Genomic DNA, 10,824 nt, shown 5'->3' with positions numbered 1-10,824 from the left:
GATGAAACTCTTAGAGATTTTTTGCGGATTCTGGATGAATACATGAAATTTATTGTAATAAAATTATTGAAAATGTACGTTAAGGTTGAAGACGTTCCCAATAATGCAGTATTTACACAAAATACAAACAAAAAGAAATCAATGAGTCCCACAGCCTGTGTGCTTCAGTGCAGCCGCTGGCCTGAGGCGCATCCCCTGTCGCCTGGGTACACTATCAGGATCATCCTCATCAAGTCTCCTCTTTATGTGAGGATGCGCAGCAGCATGATCGCCATTACAGCTGGCAGGATCGGTAGAAGGGGTCGTCGGTCCGTCAGCAACCTACAAAACAATTACTAAGCTTAGCATATGAAAATGTATATTAGTAATGTACATGTTAAGTCAAAAACCTTTTCTCACCATGGTCTTATCGGGCTCCTGAGTATAAGCATCCGTGGTGTCCTCATCATCGCATACAGTGGGCTCCGTAATGGACTAGGACGAAGCCTTAATAAGAAAATTAAAAATTAATTTATGGCAAATCATTAAGGAAAAGAAAACAAATTAAAATTTAACAGTAATACAAACATACCTATGCCTGTGATAGATCCGCATCAACCACCGAGGATGAGCCAAAACTCAACCTTTGCCCTCCATCCACGTCTCGGGTCAGCCGATCCTCAGTTGCGGTAGATGGTCCTGAAAAGAACTGCTCTACATCTCCATCGAATGTACCCGTGATCAACAATGGATATGACGGGGTAACCTGCGATGCTGGCAGATCCAGCTGAAGCCTGTATGGTGGCATGCTGCTGGAAGGCTTGTCTAGCTAAGGGAAATAACCTGGATAATCATCTCCAAGATCCTCATCAGGTGCCTCAACAGGTGGGTCAACAGGTGCCTCAACGCCCTCTTGCTAGGGACCACCTCATGGCCGTCCCCCACGACCCTATGGGGCACCTCTGCCTCGTGGGACAGGCCTACCTCGATGGTGCTGCTCTGGCGCCACATACTCAACCACGTCATGTAACCTCTCATCCTCTCTGGCTCACTGTGAGCACGTGATTTTTGCCCTATATGAATTACTCCTACAAATTCAAAATAAAATAATTTTTTCCATTGTTTGCAATTTTGTGGATCGTTGTGGTATTTTCTGTTAATTGTTTGCATTTGTTTGTGCATGTTTATTCTATTTAATTAATGAAAATATAAAAATATATTGCATTTGAATTTAGGATTCAACTTTGCACTCTTGAATTTAGTAGTAAATTAGTCATTTTATAAGAATTGGAAAATCACAAAATAGTTATTTTTGCACTTTTAATTTTAATTTTTGAACTTTGGTGGTTTTTCCTTTAATTTGGTTTTAATTAATTGTGGTAATTATTAGAGTTAATTAATTCAATATGGTAGGGTTAATTTGATTTAGGATTTAGTTTGGATTTTATTTTATTTATTTGAATTTTTTTAATTAAAAGAGTTTGAAAATAAAAGAATTAATTTGGAAAGAATGAAAAGAAAAAGAAAGAAATTAGTTTTGGGCCAAATCCATACAAATTCCATAAGCCCAAACCTTCTGCCTTGAGACCCGTCCAAAATACCCTTTACCCAGCCCAACCCGCGTCCAACCTGGTCTGGTTTCCCCCCTATATCCAAACGGTGTCATTTCGTTAAGCTTTGATCTGAGCCGTTGATTGTGCCTAGATCCAACGGACCAGAACTGGCCTTTTCCCCCGTATAAAAGTGTCTGAACCCTCAGTCCCCCCCTCTCTCGTCGTCTCCAACACCCTTAAAGACCCTAACGTAACGCCACCGTGCACCGCCGCTGGAAATCGCCCTACGGCAGTGGTAGGTCTCCGATGGCCACGAAATTTACACCCTAGCTCCCTCTCCTTCTCCTCATTCCAAATCCACACCCCTTTTCCCTCGAATCACACCTGAATTTCTCGAATCTGGCTCAGAAGCTCCAAACCCTAAGCTGCCGCCCTATTTTTCCACCGCCTCAACCGGTGGCGCCACCTCCAACCACTCCTAAAATAACACCCCATGACCACCAAGATCCATTCATTCCAAACCCCCACTCCGTTTGCCTCGAATCAAACCAGAACGATTCGAATCTTTGAATGAAGGTCTGGCTAAAAACCCTATCTCCTCTAAAACTCCATCATTTTGTCACCCCAAACTTCCCGTTCCTTCCTCATACCAGATTCCCAACCGGTTTCCCAATAACTTCCATTTACTGGTCGGAGTTTTAGATCCAAAACTCAGAAGACCCGGTTTTCCCTAATATGTTCACTTTGGTCTCTCCATTTCAGTTTTCTTTCAAGGTTGAGACTCCCGGGAATCCTTTCTCTCACAAAGACTCAGCCGAAGCCATGCAAGGCTGGGTCTACTAGAAGAAATGATTTCTTGGTCAAAGCAAAGTTGAAATCTAAGGGGGCTTGATATCCGTTCGTCCTCTTAAGTAAGTTTTCTCAATGGATTTCCTTGTCCTTCTTTTTCTTTTTGTCCCTGCCTTCTTTCTTTTATCCTCTTCAAAATATTGAGTCCAATTTGATCTCTGCGTTTGAAAAATTGATTGTTGAAACTCTGTTTTAAGATTAGTGTCTTAAGTGCCTCTAAAATTGAGTTGTTTTCAGAGTCCTTTTATTTGTTTGTCTGAAATTGCTTAGTTTGTTAATTAGTTTTAATAGCTTAATTAACTCCCTTCTTATGTATGATCGTTAAATTAGTCAATTTGCTGGGTTCTGGTAAGCTTGTTTTCTTTTGAATTTGTTTTGGTTTCACTTTTCTATTTGGGCTATGAGGGCAATACAGACCTCGTTCTCAGAGAGTCCTGTTTGGCCTGAATTTGAGGCTATGTCTTTTGAGACATTGAGCCCATTTGGAGCCCATAACCCACACCCGTTTGACCCAGGTTGGTCTTCAGGGTAAAAACAGGGTGCTGGGAGGGTAGTCTAGGGAATTGGCATAAGGAATCTTTAGTGTAACTGATTTGGAAGTTTCTAGTGAGGGCTTCTCTGTAAATTTCAGACTTTTAACAATATAACTTGAGTAACAAGCCAATAAATGAGAGACTTTTAAGCTAAAAGAAGATTTAAAAAAGGACTAAAAAGGTAAAAACAAATCTGCAAGGCTGCCCTAGTAACTTGCCTATAAAGGCATCATTTCTTGCCTTTCAAGCAGACCGAAGAGCTAAGAAATCCCAAAAAATCCTAGACGGTGGAAAAATATAAAAATCATTGTTCTATTGACAAAAATCCGTGGAAATTCTTGTGGTATTCATTCTGAGATAATTTCTGAGCAACTGAAGGTCGAGATGAGTTGAATCAGTTGGTGTTCAAGGTTTTTTTGGTTCATTTCTGGTTCGATTTTGATTGCTGGGCTTTATTGAATGCTTTGCTGGTTTGAAACTGTTTCCAAGTTGATCAATCCTTATTCATTCCTGGTCTGAAGTTGTTTGGTGAGCTGACCCTGGTGTTGAAACACCTGCTGCTACTATTTTTACTTGGTTGACGCCTCATCTTTCATTTCTGTTGTGATTTCCAGGTACTCATCTCATCTTCCAATGTATGAAAATGGATGAATGTGAAGATTGGTTCACTTGAATGAAGATTTACACTAATGTAGTTGTTATTCTATGTTTTGCACCTTTGAAATTGTTTAGTTTAGCTTAATTTCCTTCTACTCCTTTCTAGTCGTTCTGGATATAGATTGCTGTAGTAATATGATGTTGTTGATGGACTTTACCTCTTCTTCTTTCTGTTTTATAATCACCATGTAGCTTTAAATGTCTGGATTAGTGTATTTGTCAAAGAATGGTTGTAATTGAGAAATTAGACAGGTTAGTTTGCTGGATTTCCATCTGTGGTTCATCTTACGGCATTGTTTCTCTGTTGATGTCGTTAAAATTGTGGATGACGATTTCGTCGAGATTGAGTAGACGACAAAGTCATGTCATGGAGTTGTTTTCTTAATGATTCAAGTTTAACCATACAATATAATCTGCTACATGTTAGTGGCTAAATATCATCATGGTTGGAATTGCACTATTAATTGAGCACTGAGTAAGTTCACAAGAGTTCTGAATTAGATTGTTTGTTATTGAAACGCTCACACACTGAAGATAGAGGTATGAATGTTGAGACCAAGCATGAACTGATATGAATCATTTGTTTAAGACTTGTTGGCTGCAACTCGTATGGATTTTATTAACATTATCAATTGGAGCGTAAACTTTAGTAAAGAAAAAGCTTTAAGAAGTAGCTGACTTAGATTCGTGGCCCTCGCTTAATTAATATTTTAATTTCTTTAGAAATCGAGGCGTGCCACTTAGTAAATTTCTATGACCCTTACAAAGTTAAACACTCGTAGTTTGCTTTAGGCCCGATTTAGTTTAGTATTGCGATTATATATACGTTCGCGTAACATAATTGCAAATTAAACTTTTAAAAGACTCGAGGTATGCGTTCGCGCAACTTCAACCAATTTTTTCTTAAATCAATGAACAAGCGTTATTAATTGTGGACACGTTCGCGTGACATGATTTTTGACGTGCCAAAAGAAAGGAGTATACGTACGCGTAACTCTGTTCTTTAATTACGAATAGATCAAGTGATCAGAAGCGGTTAAAAAGAGGTAAGTGCACATAGGTTCTAAAACGAGTAATTAAACAACTTTAATAAGCCAAGTATGATTAAAGCGACCGTGCTAGAACCACAGAATTCGGGAATACCTAACACCTTCTCCCAGGTTAGCAGAATTCCTTACCCGTATTTCTGTATTCGCAGACCGTAAATAGAGTCAACGTTTCTCGATTTGGAATTTTAAATCGGTGACTTGGGACACCATAAATTATCCCAAGTGGAGACTCTGAATCTTTAAATAAAGAAATCCCGTTTCTATTGTCTTTTAATTGGAAAAACTCCCTTATACTTATACCCTTTACGGGGTGTAGTAAAAAAGGAGGTGTGACAGCTCTGACGACTCTGCTGGGGATCGAACCTAGAATCTCTGGTTCAGAGTTCAAGAATTCGAGCTTGTTAATGCTTTTTACTTGGCTTCATTTATTGTTAATATTACTGTATTCTGTGAATCTTTTGTGCTAAATGTTATTTGTTTACTGCTTTATTATTGTTTGAATTGTATATAAATGTTTTCTTACGCCACCTTTTTGAGTCTTCTGAAAATGGTGCACACGTTCGCGTGGCCCGCATTTTTTGTAGAAATTATACCAAATAGAACGAGGCTGGGCGAGCGACAAGGCCGGGTAGACTTCAGTTCTCCCGGTACGTCGCCCTCTCTTCGGTCCCAGTTGTCCGCTCGGGTACCCAAGTCTAGACCAAAACCCCAGGAGTTAAACCTAGAAAAACACAGATCCATACCGGATCCCTAATAGGAGCGTTTGTTTGCATCATGTGCATTTGACTTAGGGGACTCAACACAGGGGTTGGGTCCGTCTAGGACAGGTGTGCCCGAAACAACAGACCATCATGATGCATTCTACGTGCTATGTGTACATTTATTTGTTTTGGCTTGCATGCTGACCGGCTAGAGAAAATAAAGCAAAAAGAAAAACCAAGAGTGATGTAGGGACGAAAATAAAGCCCGGTCCCAAAGAAAACCCCGGTATTTGAAAAACGTCCCGAAGCTTTGCCAAAAATTTTCAGAAAAGAAAGTTATTTCAAAAAGAGTCAAACACTGTGTTCTTTCAAATGTGTCAAAACTGACCGAACTATGCAGGTCTGATTCTCACTGGATGTAGGATACGTAGGCAACCTACATAAGGTTTGACCTTATTTTTGAAAAAAAAGAAAGAAAAACAAGAAAATAAAGTCGGTGGTCGAGTGAATACAATCTGGATTCTTGGTCAAAATATGCCGATCCAGCTTGGGCAATGTCTCAAACCATTCTTGCCGAGATAGCCTCAGAGTATTTTTCAGTTGTCGAAAGGCTATTTTCGTAAAAGAATGGACAAGTTTGTGAAGGGCCATAAAATAACCCCCCCCCCGGCCTCAAAATTCATGTGAAATTGGGAATGGGCCGCATTTGCAAAAACAGTCACTTGGCTAAAATTGGCATATAAGGGAAGAAATCATGGTCCTTTGATTTGTTTCTTCTTTTCTTTTCTCTTTTTTTTTCTTTTTCAAAAACCTGTTTACAAAAGGGTCCACTTGAGTCAACCCTAACCTTAACCTTCCACAGGAACAAAATGAATACCATCCAGGATCCGCCAGAAGTGGTCAGGGAACATGCTCAGTTACACTTGCGTATGTGGTGGAATGATCTAGATGAAGATGGTCAAAAATAGGTGAAAAAGCAATTGGATGCTCTTATAAACATTTTTGAGATCAAACCACGGGAAGATCTGATCAAAGCTTTGGTATCTTTCTGGGATCCTGTCCACAATGTCTTTCATTTCTCGGATTTTGAAATCACCCCTATTTTGGAGGAGGTAGCCGGGTACATTGAATTCGTACGGGATTTGAGGAAGCAACAACTTATATTTCCAAGGGCTCCATTGGTGCACAAGTTCTTTGACCTCCTGAATATCAGTAAACAGACGAATAAAGAACGTGTGAGCAATGGGTCTTGTGCTTTCCATTTCTTATACTTCAGGTTCGGGCACTCTGCTGGTTTTGAAACACATGAAAAGGGTCTGAGAAACAAACAAGACAAGGGCCTTTGGCAAATTCATTGTCGGTTCGCATTTATTGTGGCATTCTTAGGGATCATGGTTTTTCCAAATAAGAAAGGGACGGTGGATATTCGTATGGCTAGAATTGTACAAATCCTCACTACCAAGGAAGATCATACACTTGCCCCATTGGTGCTGGCAGATATCTATCGAGCATTGACTTTATGCAAAGCAGGGGCTCAATTTTTTGAAGGTTACAGCATCCTTCTGCAAATGTGGTTGATCGAGCACCTTCGCCATCATCCCAGATTCATGAGTTATGGTTCGAGCCCGAATAACTTCATCATTAGCTACAAGGAGAGGGTAAAAGATTACAACGCACCAGAAGGGTTTGAAGCATGAGTTTCTCACTTGAAAGTTCTTAACGCAGGTCAGGTCGAGTGGACTATAGGATGGCTCCCGAGGACAGAAGCCATCCATATGACTGCTACCAAAGGCTACTTGAGGTTAATGGGCGTAATGAGTATTCAGCCATATGCACCACAGAGGGTCTTGAGGCAATTGGGAAGGTATCAGATTGTGCCTGAAGATGAAGATCTAAGCACCCAGGTCATAGAATTACATCCAGAAGCTGCATTTCTGTAGTTCACCAGGATTGGAATAGCTGCCGGTATCTAAAAAATGGCACCCAGGTACCAGATATCGCCAAGGGGGAAGTAGATCCAAATTATGCTGCTTGGTTTGAGAAAATGTCTTACGTAAATAACGAGCCAGAGCCCGAAAGGCTCGCCAAAAGGCCTCATGTTCAAGCCTTTGATGATAAAATTCAGGAGAGGTTAGCCTGGGGGGAGAAGAAAAAGGAATATAAGGCCATCATCCATGATCTACGAGAAGAGTTGAGAAATCTCACCTTCAATAATGATTTGCAGGCACAAAAGGCCGAAGGTGAGAGGAGAAGATTAGTGTGATAAAATGAAGCCCTCAGAGCTCAAGTTCAACAGTTGAAAATTGAAGCCGAGAACCCAGGCCGAAGCAGGAAAGATGAAAGGCTCATTTATAACCTTACTCAAAAGGTACATGACTATGAAGATGACCTGCATAAAGCTGAGTCTGAACTAGTAAAAGCACAGGCAAGGTTGGCTAAAAGAGTCGAAAGGCGTGCAACTTTCGTTCAATAGATGAAAGAAAGATATGAAAAAGGGGTCACAGGTTGGGAAAAGGCAATTGGCAACCTTGAGGGTGAAATGGCTAAACAAGCCAAAAATTTTAAGGCTGAAAGAGAACATTGTTACACCTTAATGGCACGGCTAGAAAGAGACTTGCAACAACTCCAAGAGCAGAACCAGGTAGCCGAACGAACTTTAGAAGCCAGAACCGAACAGATTGGGCGTTTGTTGCAAGAGAAGGGCATCATAAGAGAGCGAGTCAAAAGGGTCGCCAACTACAACACGATGAAGTGCAGTAGCTGTGAGGATATGACTAGATCTATGTTCTTCGCTACTGTGCTGATTTTTGTTCGCCGGGTAATGGAAGATCTCTACCACTTCCAAGGAGATTTAGCGAGTCGGCCCGCGACGAGGCCGAATGATGCCCCGCGGGTCTCGGGGGCAATTGAGGCACTGATGTATTCGTGATTTCTTGAGTCTGTATTTTTCTTTCCGTTAAAGTCCGCCAGTTTGTCTTGGAGTTTGTATTTTTTTAATCAGAGTATGTGTATTTTTTTTTTCGAGTCTGTATGTCGCCTTTCATCAGAGTCTGGTAGTTTTTGTTTAAGTTTATTTCTGAGTCTTATTAAAAAAATTGAAAATTCCAAAAAATGTTTTATTATTTTTATCTCCAAGAACTACGCTTGGTCTGATTCATGCCGGGTCATGATACGTAGGCAATCTCCATAGGATTCGACCGTAACCAAATAGAAAAGAGAGAAAGAAAATAAGAGGAAAAACAAGAGAGTAAAGAAAAGAAAAAATGCGGAAAACAAGAAAGAAAAGAGAGAAAATAAGAAATCAAGAGAGAATAAAAACAAAGAGAGAATAAAGGCAAGAGTGAAAGGAAGGAAACGAAAAAGAAACAAAAAGGGGAAGTTTGCAATTAAAAGTAAGAAAAAGCCGGGATGATGCATGCAACCGATCAAATACATAATAGAGACGGTTAACTGTTTAGGTGAATTCATGCCCAATGTGCGGTTACCAATCTGTTAAAGCCTAATTACTAACAAGGTTGTTGTTTGATGTATTGAGTCTAAGCAGGTGGTTAGTTGATTTGCATTCTGGCAACTCGCTCGTACAACACCCGATCAAAAGATAGGCTGAATATGGCCAACCAAGAACCGGAGACAAGTATTGTTGACCCGTCGAAAGAGGTGGAAGAACTAGATGTTAATGCAATGAAGGAGGAGATGTATAAGTTAAAGCAGCAGATGGCTGAAATGTACCAAGCCTGGGCCAAGGGGCATCCACCACCGGTTTATCCCGCTAACCGTGCTTATATCCCACCATCGGCCCAACCTCAGGAGCCTCCCACTGTGAACTCATCTCCAGTCTTTCCCCTCTACCAACAATGCTATAGTGCCACTTCCCATTCTTCTCAAGCTCCACCACCCAAACAAGTCCCATACCCTCCCCCACCAATTACACCTGTTTTTGTGGCACCTCCACCTGCTGCATTATACCGATCTTCCAGTGAACCTCTGTTCCAAACTCATGAACAACCAGTACTATCCCCTTGAACCCACCTTCAAAGTTCCAGAACCATATTCTTGCACCCCTCATCTTGATCTCCCGACAGAGACCGAGAAGCCACCTAAAAATCCTGAGCATGAAGAGATGATCAGAAAAGTCAAAAGCTTAGAACAATCGTTCCGAGATATGATAGGGTTAGGAGGTCAAGTAAGTATGGCCTACAAAGATTTATGTTTGTTCCCAGATGTTCAGTCATCATCAGGGTTCAAAATGACCAAGTTTGATCTGTACGACGGGCATGGTGACCCAGTAGCACACTTAAGAGGATTTTGTAGCAAGATGAGAGGAGCAAGTGGAAGAGATGAGTTGTTGATGACATATTTCAGCCAAAGTTTGAGTGGATTGACATTAGAATGGTATACCAGACAAGATCACAGCAGGTGGTACACATTAGACGATTTGGCCCAAGCTTTTTCCTGCCATTTTCAGTACAACCTCGAAATTATCCCAGACCGTCTGTCATTGACAAAGATTGAGAAGAAGCCCAGTGAGAGCTTTAGGGAATATGGATTCTGTTGGAGAGAGCAAGCAGCGAGGGTTGACCCTCCGATGAAAGAAAGTGAGATGGTTGACTATTTCTTGTAGGCTTTGGAACCCACTTATTTTGGTCACTTGGTGTCAGCAGTAGGCAAGTCCTTTGATGAAGTTGTAAAAATGGGAGGCATGGTTGAGGAGGGACTCAAGTCCAACAAGATCATGAGTTATTCAGCAATCAAGGCGACCACCCAGGACATTCAAAACGGTACTGGAGGTGTACTCGGGAAGAAGAAGAAAGAGGATGTTGCTACAATTGAGTCGCGAGCTTAGGTTGGATCCAGGAATATTCCACGTTACTACAACCTGCCTCGACCCTACCACCAAACTTACCCCCACACTCCATATAGTCCACCACAACACTACTACCCACCGCCCGATCCCCATTTTTCCGTCTATCACACACAAACCTATACCCAACCTCCCGCTCACACACAACGGCATGCGCTGGGTCCACAAAGTCCATACCTAGCTCCACAAAATGCCCATCCACCCTCGAAAGCCTACAGAAATCCCCCTAGGACAGGTTTCCGGCCAAATCAAGCCTTTAAGAATGAGAGGTTGCAGAAACAGAAGACCTTCAATCCTTTGGGAGAATCATATGCTAGTCTATTCCATCGACTGAGACAGTTGGGTATGTTAAATCCGATCGAGGCTAAATTGCCGAATCCCCATCCCAGAAATCTTGACCGCTCGGTGAGTTGTGAGTATTGTTCAGGGACCCCGGGTCACGACACAGAGAAATGCTGGAAATTGAAAACAGCTATTCAAGAGCTCATTGATACTAATCAGATTGAGGTCCAAGCCCCGGAGGCACCCAACATCAACCAGAACCCGTTGCCGGCCCATCATGATACTAATATGATTGAGATAGTGCATAAGGGAAGGGAGCCTAAGAAGCCTTCACAAACCGTCATGATGATTTGGGCTAGT

Source organism: Nicotiana tabacum, chromosome 7, assembly GCF_000715075.1.
Source record: "Nicotiana tabacum cultivar K326 chromosome 7, ASM71507v2, whole genome shotgun sequence".
Taxonomy (NCBI): Eukaryota; Viridiplantae; Streptophyta; class Magnoliopsida; order Solanales; family Solanaceae; genus Nicotiana; species Nicotiana tabacum.
The sequence above is the reverse complement of the archived record's forward strand: the minus strand, read 5'-3'. Positions refer to the sequence as shown.